This window comes from Monodelphis domestica, chromosome 5, assembly GCF_027887165.1.
Source record: "Monodelphis domestica isolate mMonDom1 chromosome 5, mMonDom1.pri, whole genome shotgun sequence".
NCBI lineage: Eukaryota > Metazoa > Chordata > Mammalia > Didelphimorphia > Didelphidae > Monodelphis > Monodelphis domestica.
Genome location: NC_077231.1, coordinates 320,682,060 through 320,700,447, shown reverse-complemented (window position 1 = coordinate 320,700,447; position 18,388 = coordinate 320,682,060).

The following is an 18,388-nucleotide window of genomic DNA, read 5'->3' as shown; positions in this document are numbered from 1 at the left end:
GAGTATTTACATATAATTAGTCAGTAAATAGAGGGTAGAGATGGTTGGGAGAGGCTGGGGGTATTAGTAGAGACTTGAATCTGGGCAAGAAAAGATAGCTGCTGTCCAACAAAAGCCTAGGGTAGTTCTTGGGACAAAATACAATGTTTTGGTGAGGAACAGGTAGAAATCATTCTGAATGTGTTATGTCCTTTGATGGGGCTGTCTATGTATCCCTTCTAACTACTACTATTGCCATTACTATTAAGTGCTGAGTGATTCTTAAGCTTTCATTGAAAATTGAATCACTCAGCACTTAATAGCAATGGATAGATCAAAGGACTTTAAAAGACTACCTGACCTTTGATCCATCCATAACACTTCTGGGTTTGTACCCCAAAGATATAATAAGGAAAAAAAAGATTTGTACATAAATATTTATAGTTGCCTTCTTTGTGGTGGCAAAAAATTGGAAAATGAGGGGATGTCCATTGATTGGGGAATGGCTGAACAAACTGTGGTATTTGATGGGGATGGAATACTATTGTGATGAAAGGAATGACGATTTCTGTGTGAATTGGAAATGCCTCTAGGAACTGATGCAGAGTGAAAGAAGCAGAACTAGGAGAACATTGTACACAGGGACTGGTGCACTGTGGCATGATTGTATGTAATAGACTTTTCAACTAGCAATGTAATGATCCAGGAAAATCCAGAGGAACTTTGGAGAAGGAATGTATCCACATCCAGAGAAAGAACTATGGGAACAGAAATGTAGAAGAAAACCAAATGAACAATCATGTAGTTTGACGGGAATATGATTGGGGGTTTTGACATTAAAAGCTCACTCTTTTGCAAATATGAATAACATGGAAATAGGTTTTGAACAGTGATACCTGTATGACCCAGTGGAATAGCTTGTCAGCTCCTGGAGGGGGGAAAGAAGAGGAATGGGAAAAATCATCATGTAGCCATGGACAATATTCTAAATTAAAAAAAAAAAGCATAAGGCAAAAAAAATTTGATTTACTGGAATAAAGCTCTACATTTAAAGATGATCCAAAAAGCTCCTGATATATGCTGTCATTTTCCCCTCCCATGTAAATGTGGCTTTTGTGATTCTGATTTGCATAGTATTCCAGATACAAACCCACTGCTTATCACACCATATTTGGGATTCACTTCTATAGCAATTTTTTTAATATAGCTCACCTCCATCTTTCATTCTCACTGTTCATTTTTCTACTAGGCTCTAACCCCTACTGGCAAAGCTGGGGAAACTATTTTTCATATTGGTCAGTGTCCCCTTTATCTGACTTCATTGTGATTTGTGGGTTAGAGGAAAGAGTCCAAAATTTGGAATTTGTATATCAGGGCTTTAAACATTGGAAAGCACCTTCTAAATATTATCTTGTTTGTTCCTTATGTGCCCAGAATTTTAACCAGGAAATAAAATGAGGCAGCTTTTCTGATTATTAAATTATTTATTAATAGAGGCATGGGAAAGAAGTAGAGCTAAGATGGAGGGGTAAAGGGAAGAAAGCTCAAATCCCCCAATTCCTAAAAATGTAGAAATGGATATGTTTAAAGTAATGATTTCATAAGAGATTAAGAAACAATAAAACAAAAATGTAAAAAGTGAAAAAATATTGGAGAAAATATAAAATATCTCATTGGGAAAGAAATAACTGATCTGGAAAATAAATTGATAATAAATAATTTTAGAATTATTAGAATAATTAAATGTAGAAAAGCCAAAACATTAAATGGAAATGGGTTAAAGAAAAAATTATTTAAAAAAACAAATATCATTAAAAAGAAAGATAATAATGAGATAATATACCAAAACCTATGGGATATAGCAAAAGTAGTAATTAGAGGAAAATTTCTGTTTCTAAATGTTCATATTAGTAAAATAAATAAAGACAAGATAAATGAATTGGGAATGAAATTTAAAAAAGAACAAATTAAAATCTCCAACTACACACCAAATTATAAATCATAAAAATTAAAGGTGAGATAAATAAAATTGAAACTACAAAAGTCCTTCAATTAACAAATAAATCTAGGGATTGATTTAAAAATAATTAAAAACCATTAGTCATTCTAATAAAAAATAAGTGAAGATAATCAAATCACTTGTATTAAAGGAAAAAAGGTAACTATATTACCAATGAAGATAAATTAAAAAAAATGTAAAACTATAAGGAATTATTTTTCTCAATTATATGAGAACTAATTTAGCAATGAATAAGAAATAGAATACTCAAAGGAATTTGCCTTGATTATTAGAGGAAGAAATAGAATACCTGAATAAACATATTTTAGAAGAAGTTGAATAAGCCCTAAGTGAATTCCCTAAGAAAAAAAGTGTCAGGACCAGATGGACTTACAAGTGAATTTTACCAAACCTCTAAGGACCAACTAATTCCAACATTAAACAAATTATTTGAAATAACAAATAAAGGAATTTTATCAAACTCCTTTTATGAAATAAATATGCTTCTGATATGTAATCCAGGAATAGTAAAAACAGAGAAAGAAAATTATAGCTCAATCTCAGTAATGAATGTAGATGCAAAAATCCTAAACAAAATACTAACTAGGAAACTACAACAATATATGACAAAAATAATACAGTGTGACCAAACAAGATTTATATCAGGAAGAGAAGTATGGCTTAATATATGGAAAATTATTTAAAAAACCCAAAATATCATTAATAAAGTTAATAAAAACCTTAAGATTAGATCAATAAATAAATGTAGAAAAAGCCTTTGAAAAAATGTAATACATTCCGATTAAAATCACCAGAAAGCACAGATATAAATTGAGTTTTTCTTACAGTGATACAAAGCATCTACCTAAAATCATCAATAAGTATTAACTGTAATGGAAAGAAGCTAGAAGTCTTCCCAATAAGATCAGAAGTGCTACAAGGATGCCCATTAACAAAAATAATATTTAACATTTTATTAGAAAGGCTAGCAATAGTAATAAGAAGAAAAAAATAAAAAGAATTCATATGGGCGAAGAGGTAGTAAAACTATCTCTGCTGATGACATGATGCTATATCTATAAATTCTAAGAAACTATGATAAAAAGTTAGTTGAAAAGAGAGATGATTTTAGGAAAGTAGGATATAAAATAAATCCATATAAATCATCAGTATTTTAATATACTACTGATAGATTCCAGGAAGGAGGGACCAAAAGAGATAGTCTATTTAAAATATCTGCAGATAGTATAAAAATACCTGGAACTATACCTGCCAAAATAAACCCAGGAACCATATGAACATAGTTATAAATCATTTTTCACACAAATAAAAACAGATCCAAATAAATGAAAAAAATATTCATTGTTCATGGATGGGAAGAGCCAATATCATTAAAATGGCATTCCTATCTAAACTAATTTATTAAATGTCATTCCAATTTAATTAACAAAAAATATTTTATTGAGTTAGAAAATTAAAATAAGTGAACAAAATCAAAGGTATTAACAGAAAAAATACAAAGGAAGGTGGTCTAGTAGTACCACATTTTCACTTGTATTATAAAGCATTAATTATCATAATTATCTGGAACTGACTAATAAATAGAAAGGGAGATCATTGGAACATTATAAACAGCCACAGAACTAATACTAGCTAAATAAACTGTGATGTTAACTTTAGAAAGTGAACAAAAAGTAAAACAAAAATATTTAATTTATTTGAACTTGTTGACCTCTGTGACAATGTCCTATAAGATGATGAGAGGGTGGGGAAGAATTTGGACACCAGTAGATGGGATCTATTATATAGATCTGAAGAAAAGTAAGTTTAAAATATAGGACATCTGTTATTTCATTTGTGTAAATCTTCTTTTTCATTACATATGAAAATGCTTGTTTTGATTGAATTTGTTAAACTTTTGGAATAATAATTAAAAAATTAGATAACCTGACAACCATAATAAATTTTTAAAAAGCCTAGATATCATAAGAAATTACCAATGCAACTGTATTGATATTCTTGAAAAATAAAATAAAATAGAAATTGTAAGATTTCACTGATCATTTCCTGAAAAAAAAATTCTCAAATGAAAACTCCCAGGAATATTGACGTCAAATTAAAAAACCCCCATGGCAAAGGGAAAATATTGTAAATATCCAGAAAGAAACAATTCAAATATTATGGAGCCATTGTCAGGATTACATAGGTCTTAATAGTATCTATATTAAAGGATTGGAGGGCTTATAATATAATATTCTTGAAGGCAAAGAAGCTAGGTTTACAATGAGTAATTACCTACCCAGCAAAACTGAGTATATTGTTTCAGAGGAGAAAATGGTCATTTAATGAAATAGAGGACTTTTAATCATTCCTGATGAAAAGACCAGACCTAAACAGAAAATCTGATGTTCATATACAAAACTCAAGAGGAGCATAAAAAGATAGACTGGAAAGAGAAAACAAGAAATTCAATAAAGCCAAACTACTATATATGTTTTAAAAAAAATGGGTTTGAAGGAGAAACACATTCACTGTAAAGGTAAGGGGATGGCACAGAATCTATTTATTATGCTTCAGCTGAAGTAAAAAATAAAAGCAGAGTTAGCAATCATGATGTTAGACAAAGCTAAAGCAAAAGCTGATCTAATTAGAAGAGAGAAGAAATGGCATTATATTCTGATAAAAGTTACCACAGACAATGAAATAATCAGTACTAAACATATGCATCAAATTGCATAGAACCAATAATTTAAAACTATAGTAATTGAGGGATTTTAACTTTCCTCTCTCTCAGAACTAGATAAATCTAACCAAAAACAAGCAAGAAAGAAGTTAAGAAGGTGGATGGAAATTTTAGAAAACTTCAAATTAATTTATCTCCAGAGAAAACTGAATGGGAATAGAAAGGAATGTAGACTGTTCTCAGTGGTACATGACACAAAAAATAACTAAATATTAGGACATAAAAATTTCATAGAAAAGCAAAAAATAATGAATGCATACATTTTGCATCATAATGAAAGGAAAATTAAAATCAATAAGGGGCCATGGAAAGACAAATTAAAATTTAATTGAAGAGAACAGCTAAGTGGATTGAAAGTCAGACCTAAATATGAGAGATTCTGGGTATGAATATGGTCTCAAAACATTTCCTAGCTGTGTGACCTGGGCAAGTCACTTTACCCCTTTGCCTAACTTATTTGTCTTTTGCCTTAGAACTAATACATAGTATTGATTCTAAAATGAAAGGTAAGGGTTTAAAGGTTAATTAGAAACTAAATAATCCAATTTTTAAAAGATGCAAGAGTCAAAGAGCAAATCAAAGAAACAATAAGTAATAAATGTAATAACATTGAAGACAATGAAAACAATGAGACAATATATCAAAACTAATCAGATGTAGCCAAAGTACTTTGTATTTTGGGGTGAGGAGCAGTACCTAGGAGCAAAGTTGTAGCTTTAAATGTTTATTCACTAAAATAGAAAAAAATCAGATAAATGAATCATGTAATTTTTTTAAACAAACCTAGAAAAGGAAAAAAAAACAAATAAAATTTAATTGGAAATCTTGAAAATCAAAGAGAAATTAGTAAATTAAAAGAAAAAAATTACTGAATTAATAAATAAAGCTGGTGGGTTATGAAGAGAAGTGAATGAAATAAGGAGAACTATTATTTATTTGATTTTTAAAAGGAAGGAGAAAATGAAATTACCAGCTTCAAAAATCAAAAAGACAAATTCACCATCATTGAAGAAGAAATTAAGGCATTGATTAGGAATCATTTTGCCTAATTATATGCCAATAAATATAAATATACAAATTGCCCAGGATAACAAAAGATAAAATGAAATACTTAAATAACCCCATCTGAAGAAAAAAAATTGAAGAAGCCATCAATGAACTCCTAAGGGAAAAAAAAATAACTCCAGGGTCAAAAGTATTTACAAATTAATACACCAAACATTTGAAGAACAATTAAGCCCAATACTATGAAAACTATTTTGAAAAATAGGTAAGAAAAAGCCTTATCAAATTCCTTTTTGTTATAAATATGATTCTGATACCTAAGTCAGGAAGAGCTAAAAAAGAGAAAGAAAATAATAGAGAAATGTCCTTAATGAATATGAATTCAAAACAATTTTAATATAATACTAGTAGGAGATGACAGCAATATTCCACAAGATTCATTCATTATGACCAGGTCATATTTTTACCAGGAATGCAGGGCTGTTTTAATGTTATAAAAACTTTGAGCAAAATTGACCATATAAATTATAAAACCAAAAGAAAGCAATAGATAAAAAGCTTGTAAAAAATACAACACTCATTTCTACTAAAAACAACAGAGAGCAGAAGAATAAGAGTAGTTTTCCTTAAAATAAGTAGTATCTATCTAAAAACCATCAACATGGATTATATGTAATGAGTTTAAGATAGAAGTCTTCCCAGTAAGATCAAAGGTAAAGCAAAGATGTACATTATCGCCGTTATTATTCAATATTTTATGAAAAATGTTAGTTTTAGAAATAAGAAAAGAAAAAAATTGGAGTTATAGTAGGCAATGATAAAATTAAACTACCACTCTGTGCAGACGATATGATGACATATTAGTAGGTGATAGAGAAATTCTATTGAAAATAACTTGATAAAAATACCTGGGACTCTATTTGCCAAGACAAGACCTAGAGTATCAGGGGAATTAGTGAAAAAAAAATGTGAAGGAAAGTGGTCTAGATGTACCAGATGGCAATTATATTATAGAGCAGTAATCATTAAAACCATATAAGACTGGCAAGGAAATAGAATGTTGGATCAATTAATAAACATTTACAATATACAGTTACACATGACAATAGCAATATAGTGTTTTATAAACCCAGTGTTCTCAGCTTTTGGGACAAGAACTCAGTATTTGGCAAAAAACTGATGGGAAAATTGTAGAACAGTATGGCAGAAACGAGGTATATGCCAATATCTCACATACTATACTAGGATAAAGCCAAAATGGATATATAATTTAGATATAAAGAATGACACCATAAGCAAAATAGGGGGAATTATTTAAATTATTTGTCAGATCTATGGATAAGGGAAAAATTTATGACCAAATAAAATATAGATAATATTACAAGTAATAAAATGAATAATTTTGATCATATTACATTCTAAAGTTTTTATATACACAAAACCAATGCTACTAAGATTGAAACAGAAACAAAATGCTTAAGGAAGATTTTACAGCATATTTTTTCTGATACAGTTCTCATTTATCAAATCTATAGAGAATGGAATCAAATTTATAAGAATGCAAGTCACTCTCCAGTCAACAATTGGTCAAAGGAAAAATTAAAGCTAACTATAGTCAGATGAAAAAATATTCTAAATCACTTTTGATTAAAAAAATGAAAATTAAACTAATTCTGAATTACTATCTCATACCTATCAGAATGACTCATATGACAATAAAGGAATGCGATAAATGTTAGAGGAGATATAGCAAAATTGGGACACTAATGCATTGTTGGTGTAGTTGTGAATTGATCCAGCCATTCTGGAGAGCAGTTTGGACTTATGCACAAAGGACCATAAAAAATATGCATATCTTTTGATACAGTAATACCACTGCTAAGTCAATATCCTAAAGAGATTTAAAGAAAAATAGAGAAAAGACCTATCTGTATACATATATTACATATATATAAATATATATATATATATATACATACACACATATTTGTGTATGTATAAAATAGGTCTTTTTGTGGTATCAAAGAATTGGAAATAGAGGGAATGTCCATTGTTAAATTTAATTGTAGTTAGACTTGAATATTAAATTTGGTGGTTGCCAGGGATTTAATTTCTCAATCCCAAATGAATTACTACAGTAGAATGGAATTTATGGTAGTTTATTTTCAATAAACTACCCATGTTGGACAGGACCATGAAAGATGGAAAGGAGTACTTGGCAAACACGGCGTGGGTAAAATGAACAACAACGGCCTACTGCTACTCAGCAAATGCTCAGAGTTTGAACTCACCATCACGAACACTGTGTTCAGAATGGCGAACAAATATAAAACAACGTGCATGCACCCACGATCAAAACAGTGGCATCTCATTGACTACATCATTGTACGCCGGCAAGACATCCAGGATGTAAAGATCACCAGAGCCATGAGAGGAGCTGAATGCTGGACAAACCAAGGATTGGTTAGAGCGACTCTTCAAATGCGCATTGCACCTCGCCATCCAAAACACGCCCAGACAGTTTGCGCATTTTACAACGTGAGTCTCTTAGAGATCCATCTTATTTGCAAACATTCCAGTCTTGCCTGGACGACAAGCTGTCTGCCAAGGAACCACTCACTGGAAGTTCACCCAAGAAATGGAACCAGTTCAGAGACGCAGTGAAGGAAACATCAAAGGCAGTCCTAGGCCCAAAACAACACAACCACTAGGACTGGTTCGACGAGAACAACATTGCTATTGAAGACCTATTGAGCAAGAAGAATAAAGCCTTTATGGAGTGGCAAAATAACCCAAACTCTGCTCCTAAAAAGGACAGATTCAAGTCTCTCCAAGCCATGGCACAGCATGAGATCAGGAAGATGCAAGACTGATGGTGGGAAAAAAAGGCAGAAGAAATCCAGCGGTTTGCTTATACGAAAAACTACAAACAATTTTTCAGTGCCCTCAAGACTGTCTATGGGCCATTAAAACCCACTACCACTCCCTTGCTATCCTTTGATGGTGACACTCTCATAAAAGATAAAAAAGGCATCAGCAACAGGTGGAAAGAACACTTCAGTCAGCTTCTCAACTGACCCTCTTCAGTCGACCAAAGCGCCCTTGACCAGATCCCCCAAAACCACACCATTGAACAACTTGACATCCCTCCTTCAATAGAGGAAGTCCTAAAAGCCATTAAACAAATGAGTGCAGGCAAAGCACCCGGTAAAGACGGGATCCCAACCAAGTTGTACAAGGCCTTAAATGGAAAGGCGTTCCAAGCATTCCACATAGTGCTGACCAGCATATGGGAAGAGGAAGACATGCCCCCAGAACTCAGAGATGCTTCCATCATAGCCCTGTACAAGAACAAAGGCTCACGAGAAGCCTGTGACAACTACAGAGGCATCTCCCTACTCTCCACTGCTAGAAAGATCCTCGCCCATGTCATACTCAACAGACTCCTGTCATCTGTTTCAGAGCAGAACCTGCCTGAATCACAATGTGGCTTCTGACCAGATCACAGCACCATCGACATGGTCTTCACGGTGAGGCAAATGCAGGAAAAATGCCTTGAGCAGAACCTGAGTTTCTAAATTGTCTTCATAGACCTGACAAAGGCGTTCGACACAGTGAACAGGGACACATTGTGGGTGATCCTCAGCAAGCTCGGTTGCCCAGCAAAATTCGTCAAACTGATCCAGCTCTTTCATGTCGACATGACAGGGGAATTCCTATCTGGTGGAGAGACTTCTGATCACTTCAACATCTCCAATGGCGTGAAACAAGGCTGTGTCCTCCCTATGGTACTCTTCAACCTATTTTTCATCCAAGTATTACGACATGCTGTGATGATCTAGACCTGAGTGTCTACATCAAATACTGACTGGATGGCTCACTATTTGACCTTCGCCGCCTGACTGCCAAAACAAAGACAACAGAGAGACTCATCCTGGAAGCTCTCTCTGCAGATGACTGTGCTCTCATGGCCCACCAGGAAAATCATCTCCAAACCATTGTGGACAGGTTCTCCACCGCAACAAAACTGTTTGGCCTGACGATCAGCCTCAGCAAAACAGAGGTGCTGTTCCAACCTGCACCAGGGAGGCCAACGAACCAGCCGTGCATTACAATCGATGGCACGCAGCTTTCTAACGTCAACACCTTCAAGTACCTGGGCAGCACCATTGCCAACGACGGGTCCCTAGACCACGAGATCAATGCCAGGATCCAAAAGGCCAGCCAGGCACTCGGGCGGCTGCGCTGCAAAGTCCTCCAACACAGAGGTGTAAGCACTGCGACGAAGCTCAAAGTGTATAATGCAGTGGTCCTCAGCTCGCTCCTGTATGGTGTGAGACATGGACACTGTACCGGAAGCACATGAAGCAGCTGGAGCAATTCCACCAACGCTCCCTCTGGTCAATCATGAGGATCTGATGGCAGGACCGAATCACCCACCAGGAAGCCCTCGACAGAGCCAACTCCACCAGCATCGAAGTCCTGGTCGTCAAAGCCCAGCTACGATGGTCTGGACACGTCATCCACATGGACCCCCAGCGAATACCAAGACAGGTATTCTACGGTGAACTGTCAGCTGGACTCAGGAAACAAGGCCGACCAAAGAAAAGATTCGAGGATCAGCTAAAGTCCAACTTGAAGTGGGCTGGCATGACACCAAAGCAACTAGAACTCGCTGCCTCTGACAGAAGCAGCTGGAGAACCCACATTCATCATGCCGCCACCACCTTTGAAGATGAGCGACTTCGATGCTGGTGGTTGGCTCTGTCAAGGACTTCCTGGTTGGTGATTCGGTCCTGCCATTGGATCCTCATGATTGACCAGAGGGAGCGTTGGTGGAATTGCTCCAGCTGTTTCATGTGCTTCCCGTACAGTGTCCATGTCTCGCAACCTTACAGGAGCGAGCTGAGGACCACTGCGTTATACACTTTGACTCCCACTTGCCGCTGTGCGTGAACGCCGACACCAGGCCACAACTGCACCTCCCGTAACAACTGGCGCCCCAGGCCCCATGTGCCACAAACTGTGCGCCTCAGCCTTTGGACTCCAAAGCCATATGAGGGTACACAGTAGATGATAATGCACAAAAACAATCGTCATTCTTGGTCACCGAGAGACTACCACTATACTATACTATACTATACTATACTATTTTCAATAGAGTATAAGATATTAAGGAAGTGAGAAAGAGAGAGAAAACTCTGGCTTCCTCTGAGCCAGGTAGAAATTCTAAGGTCCTAATCAAGGAAAGAAGTCTCAAGACAATGGGCCTTTCTTAGAGGTTCACACCTCCAGAAAGGCAGGGAAACTAAGTTAGCCTTTTACTCCCCATGGTGACTGTCTAAAAGGAAAGCGGTCTGAAGTCTCCTGCACCAGCTCCTCCAAGGTGGAGTTCCACAGTTAAGTCTGAGTGTCTGTCTTCCAGTCTCTCCTCAAGTGTCTGTCTTCCAGTCCAACTCTGAGTGACTGATTATTTTTCTAGTTTAACTCAGACTCAGAGGATCTATCCATTTCTGGCCTCTGTGGTCCTCTAAAGATCTTTTTCTCTTGTGTCACTTCCCTTAAATTTCATGTCTACCAATCACAGCAGATACTCCTCTCCAGGACTGCCCACTCTTTCACACATGGGTCACAGACCTCCCAGTCAATGTATGAAATGGGTGTTCACACTGTTTTTGGTTAGATCACACTTTATTTGGTTAGATCACACCTTTAGTAGTTAGTTTGCACCTTTAGTTGTTAGTTACTTTTTGTAGATTAAAATGGGTAGATCTACTTCAAATACTGAGTTATCACTTTGGGGATTAAAATCTAAAAATAGACCCGGGATTACAATTCAATCTTCCCAATAAAGAAGAGCTAAGTACCTTCATTGTTATAATCGGGGAGAGCCAAATCCAATCTTCACATCATCGATTGAAGAATGGCTGAACAAATTGTGGATTATGATTGTGATAGAATCCTATTGCTCCATAAGAAATGAAGAGCAGGACAATTAAAAAATATAGGGAAAGACTTCTATGAATTGATGCCCAATGAAGTGAACAGAATGAGAACATTTTACAGAGTAACAATATTGAATGTTGATCAGCTGAGAAAGACATCACTATTTTCAGGTATACAATGATCCAAGACAATTTTTAAGGACTTATGACAAACAATGCTATCCACTTCCAGAAAAATAGTTGATAGAGTAAATGCAGATGGAAAAAGATTTTTTCTATTTTTTTTGTTTTTATTTTCAGATTTTGGTTTTATATCATTGTTCTCTCATAACAAGACCAATATGGAAATGTTTTTTATGTTCTATATGTATAACCTAGATCAAATTGCTTGTGGGGGGAGAAGGAAGAGAGACAGGAAGACAATTTGAATTTCACAATTTTTGAAAAATCTAGGTTGAAAAATTATTACATGTAATTGGGAAAATAAAATATTAAAAAAATATAGGGACATACAATCTATTAATAAAGGATGGCACAATCATATGTAGTTCTGCCTAGACAGTGATGGGCAACCTTTTGAGCTTGGGGTTTCAAAATTCACCCAAAAACCAAGCATTACTCCGGTGGTGTGTCACTTTGAGGGTAAAAACCCCACAATTTTGTGATATTCATAGCATAAATAACAAAAATGTATAACTGTAATATATAACTGTATTTAATAAACCAAAAACTAATTATTTAAATTACCTGCTTAGTGACTTCTTTGTTCATCTGTCAGTCAGTTTCTTTTGTTGGTCTTGATATTATTTAACTTGTGTGGGGTGCCGTGAACTAATATAAGTGAGGGGGAGGGGGAAATTCTTTAACTAACCTGACTATTATGATGTTTTTATAGTTAATTTCATTGGCTAAATCTTCAACTGAAGGTTGGTATTTTGTACACTTGAAGGCCAAGCAAGTGCTACTAACTTGATCTGTCAATCTGTTTCTTTTGTTGGTTTTGATGTTATCTAACACTGAGAATAAGGTCTCAGAAAAGTATGTAGAGGGAAAAATTGTGAGTAAAGTCATTGCTATATTTTTCAGGGTGCTAAAAGTGTTTGGTAATTGTTTCCAGGCACTCCTTCATTGCACCTGGGTCAGAGCCCTGCCCAGTCTCCCACCGGCCCAGTCCCACCCAACCCTTCCTCTCCCCAGCCAGCTGGTCCCAGGGTGCCACGAGAACAGCAGCTGCTGCCTGCCTGTGTGCTCCTTATATGCTCCTGCTCCCCCCCCCCAGGAGCCCCCCATACCCCAGCCTCCTGGCGTGCACTGCCCACTGCTTGCTTCCTGCTACCACTGCCAGTGTGTGGGGAATCCCTCTCTCCCCACCGCAGGCTGGGGCATGGCCATGGCTATGACTGTGGGCACATGGCTCCCAGGGTGGCTCCTGAGGAGTGCTGAGCCCACATGAGGCCATGTGTCATAGAAAATGTCTACCCATGTCAGTGCTGACACACGTGCCATAGGTTTGCCATCACAGGCCTAGAAAGATCCCAAACAGGAAAATTGCAAAGTCTTAGGCAAATGGGCATCCTCCTTCTACTTGGTCTGACAGTACATCATTGGGATGGATACTACAATGAGAGGGTAGCCTTGGAAATATCACCTTCTCCCTCGTGACTTCACTGGAGGGGAGGGAAGGGCTGCTCTTCAAGTGGCTTCACTAAGCTATGGAAATGGGGCCAATAGGCCCCCCTCCTGTGCTTTAAGAAGTGGGATGTAACTAGTCTATGAAACTCAGCTTCCTCCACCCATCTTTGGCCAGAAAAGTAAAAACTGTTTCAGTCAGACTTTGATGGATTCCTTCCCGGTGTAGATCACGTCCCAGATGAGGTTTCTATCAAGGACAAAAGAGCATGTGCTTGTGGGTGCCGTGGGGAAGCTGGGTTCTTGCTTAGGGATAAGAAGAAGAGGTCTCCTGGCTGTCAAACAAAAGACAAGGGCCTCTGCTCAGTTAAATGGCTTGAGGCTGGGGAAGTGAATAACTTCTCAGTTAAGCCCTGAGAAAAGTCCTGACTTTTAGAGGCTGCAGTTTGAAGGAATGAATGGATTCATAGAAAAATTACTAAAAATAATATAATCCAACACTAATTTGCCTCAGCCTCAATAATGTACACTGTTCTGTACACATTTATTATGGTCCTTTTATATATCAGGAAACGGAGGTTCAGAAAGATTCAGTTATACACCCATAGAAGCATGGCTGATGAGTGTCAGAGGTAGGATTTGAACTCAAGTCTTGTGACATTCTATCCACTCTATGATACTGATTTTATTAGAAGATCATACTTTAATTGTCTGGGTCTACATGGTCTCTAAGTCTCGTTTCAGGACAAATACAATGTCATATCCCCTCAATACCACATAAGCAGATGCTGTTAATTTATGCCCTACACTAAAATTTCATTTCTTTCAATGTGAATTTCACAGTGATAAAGACATTTTGGAGATCTATTTTAAAAGGTTTTGTTAAATAGAAATAAATCATGACTAGATAATGAAATGAGCTAAAATTCTTCAAAATCATGTGGTTTAGTTCAGAAGTAAGAGCTGTACTAGCTGTCAAAGGGTTGATGCTCAACAGCTTTGCATAGGAAACAAATGCACATACAAACTGATTATATTGCTTATATTTCTTATACAGGTTTACTTGAGATCCAAAAGTGTCATTAAAAAAAAATCCCTCACTGGCTCTGATGAAGGCACTGCAATATATTTAGTTAAAAAGCACACATACTTATGCAGACTGATAAATGGTTGTTGTTCAATGATATATTACTATACGACTGATCTCTGTTTTAAGTGTCTTCCTCCCCTACATGGTTAGTATTGGCAGCGATCACTCACAAATACGTTCCCTTTCTGCTAGAGAAAATTATCTCCCTGTCTTCCATTGAGGCCTCCCTATTCATTCAGTCTTTCCCTTTGGCCACTGACCTCCTCGTCCTTCATGGAGTCCCTAATGGTAACGTCAACTCATCTTGGTCGCTTATATCACTGATCACTCATAGGATCAATTTTGAAACTAAACTGTTTTGTTCTGAATTGTATGGCTCTGGAATCATTGTCCATTTCTCAGCGTTGTCTCATGTTTAATTGGAACCATGGTAATTCTCAAAGCAATAAGGACTTTAGGGCTTGTAGCCCATTTTAAATGCATTGTCTTTTCAAAATGTATACAAACACCTTTTGAACTAAGTACTTTCACCACCCAAATGTTAAGTGTTTTACTTAGGGTCACACTATCAAGAATCTACTGAAGGATTCATTTCAGCTCTGCCTGACTCAGCCACACTGAATCTCCAATCAGGGGGTGCCAGGGGCAATGTCAGATGTAAGGACTCCTGCAATTTTACCCCACTGAATGCCTAATCCAGGGCTGGATAAGGTTGGGGAAGGAATATCTCTGTGACTCAAAGGCAAAGGTGTTTATTTGTAAGCAGTAACAAAACTTATGGCTGGTCCCTGACAAGCTTTTCCAGAAGGTAGCAATTTCCTCCTGGATGTTTTATAAAGTGATGCTGATCGAAGTTGATGAGTCATTTGCAATGAAGGGGATGATTCACCCATTCCAACTTCCGTCTGATTTCCTTCTTGTCTCTGGGGAAAGTAATGCCTTTATTGTTCTCCGTGGAATCATTAGTGATGCCAGTCCATTGATTTAAGAGCGACTTCTTTCTCTTCTTCTGTGTGGGTCTGAATTCCATGGCTTTCAGTGAGCCAATAAGCATATAAACAATGCAGTGACTAAAATATCTAAAAATGAGCAAAACCATCGGTGGCCAATTCAAAGACAGGCTTGCTATTAACCTCTGTTTACCTACTGACAAGACACTTAGATGCCCTGAGGAGCCCAGGACTTGTCCTGTTTACTATCGAACTTTAATTTTTGGAAGTCCAGAAATTGAAGTCTTATAGTGTTAAGGGGGGTGGGGGTGGGGGAGGGCTTCAAAATATCATCCAAGTCAGCTCTTACTGGGTGTAAAATGATGAGTTAACAGTTAGAAACTGAAATTGCCAATATTGAAATCATGGGGGGAAGAAAAGTAAATAACGTTTTAGGAGTCAAAATTTTGTGGAAGATGCGACAGTAGCCTAGAGGAAGATACATGGCAGTTATGGAGAATAGTAGAGACTCCGAGAACTAAATGGCCTGAGGTTTAGAGGAGATATTAGTGGTTGATGGTAGAAGACTTGTTTCTTAAAGTGGGGAGGAATAATATGGGTTAACTCTTCTTCAAGACTGATTGGGAAAAGGATGAACCAGTGGCAGCCTTAAGAGAAAAACAAAAACAAAAACAAAAACATATTGGCTATTCTCAAGAGTCTGCAAGAGGACAAGAAGTGACAGAACGAAAAAGATGGGATGAAAATGATACTGCAGAGAGAATAAGGTTCTAGCAATCCTGTAGAAGGTCTAGAAAGCATTACTTCTAATTTTCTTGAGGTCATTCCCTAAAACAAAATTTTCTTCTACTATAATATTGATAATCTAATCATAATTCTAAGCCTTGGTCCATATCCCTCCTTTTCTTTGTTTAAATAACTAAAGCAAACTGGAAAAGAGGTTTACTAGTCCAAAGCAATTTTTGAGTTTACATTTTTCCATGATTTTCTGTATTAGATGAAAGTATTTTCAAAATTCTTCATCTTTACTGAAATTACAAACCCATCTTCTTTTCCCTTTTTCCTCAGATGGTTTTCTGTCTGAGAAATCCATCCAAATCATGGCTTTCCCTAGGAAGACAGTCCTCTTGATGTCAAGCCTACTGAAGTACTGTTTATGTTATTTCTTTTTCACATATAGATCACATTACAAGTACAATTTTAATAGTCATTTTCTAACATTTTATTATTCTTGTTCTCTCTCTTCCCACTTTCCTTCCCTTCCTTTCCTCTCTCATCCTAAAAAGCAACAGGTAATATAATATAGGCTATACACATGCTATCATGCAATACATATTTCCATGTTCCTCTTGTAAAAGAAGACACATTACTCATACAAGAAAAAAATCATAAAGGAAATAATGTGGAAAATGGTACACTTCAATATACATTCAGATTTCATCAATTCCTTCTATGGCAGCCTTTCCTGTTATGAGTCTCTTGGAATTATCTTGGATCATTGAATTTCTGTTAATAGTTGAGTCTTTTATAGTTTATCATTCTGCGTTATTGCTGTTACTGTATATGACACTCTTCTGGTTCTGCTTACTTCACTTTGCATCACTTATTAGTCACATTTAATCATATTTTTGGGGAAGATTATCAGGTTCAGAGGGCAGCTGGGGGGCTCAGTGGATTGAGAGCCAGGCCTAGAGATGGGAAGTCCTAGGTTCAAATCTAGCCTCAGACACTTCCTAGCTGGGTGACCCTGGGGAAGTCCTTTAACCCCTATTGCCTAGCCCTTACCACTCTTCTGCCTTGGAACTAATACACAGTATTGATTCCAAGATGTAAGGTTAAACAAATTATTATCGTGCTTATCACTTTTATGGCACAAGAGTATCCCATTAACATCATAGACCATAATTTGTTCAGCCGGTCCCCAAATGATGGAAATCCCTTCAGGTTCCAATTCCTTGCCACCACAAAAGGAGCTGCTATAAATATTTTGGTATGAGTAGGTTCTTTTCATCATTTATTAGTCTCTTTTGGATACAGATTTAGTAGTGGTATTGCTGGGTTAAAGAATATGTGGTTTGGGGCCCTTTGGCCATGGTTCCAAATTGCTCTTGAGAATGAATATATTAGATTATAGCACCACCAACAGTGTATTAGTATCCTAATTTTCTCATTTCCTCAACATCATTTATCATCTTTTTGAGGGCATGTTAGCCAGTCTAGAAGGTGTGAAAAAGTATTTCAGAATTGTTTTAATTTGAATTTATCTAATTAATTGTGATTTGAGGGGCAGCTAGGTGGATCAGTAGATCAAAAACCAGACATGGAAACAGAAAGTCCTGGGTTCAATCTGACCTCAGACATTTCCTATATATGTGACTCTTAACCCCAATTGCATAGTGTTTACTGCTATTCTTTAGTATTAATTATAAAATAGAAAGGAAGGGTTTCTTTCTTAAATAATCATTTGGAACATTTTATATGACTATATAGTTTTAATTTTTTCATCTGAAAATTGCCTGTTTATATCCTTTGACCATTTTTCACTAGGGAAATGACTTAGATTATTATAAATTTGAATCAGTTTTCTATGTATTTAAGAAATGAGACCCTTGTAAAAATTTTCCCCAGTTTGTTGTTCTGCTCCTAATCTAGTTTTTAGGGCTTTTGCCTATACAAAACTTTTTAAGGCTTTGTCTACTCAAATCTATCTTATGTCTTCTGATATTCTATATATCTTGTTTGGCCATAAATTCTTCCCTTATCCATAGGTCTGACAGGTGCATTATTTTGTCTTTCCTTTATTTTTAAATCATGTATCCATTTTGACTTTATCTTGGTTTATGGCATGAGATATTGGTTTATGTGAGATTTTGCCATGTGTTTTCTATTTCCCCAGCAGTTTTTGTTGAATAGTGAATTCTTCCAACAGCAGATCTTTGGGTCTGTGAAACACTAGGTAACTGTGATCCTTTACTACTGTGCGCTGAGTACCCAATCTATTCCATTGATCCATCACTCTATTTTGAAGCCAGTACCACAGGCTATTGA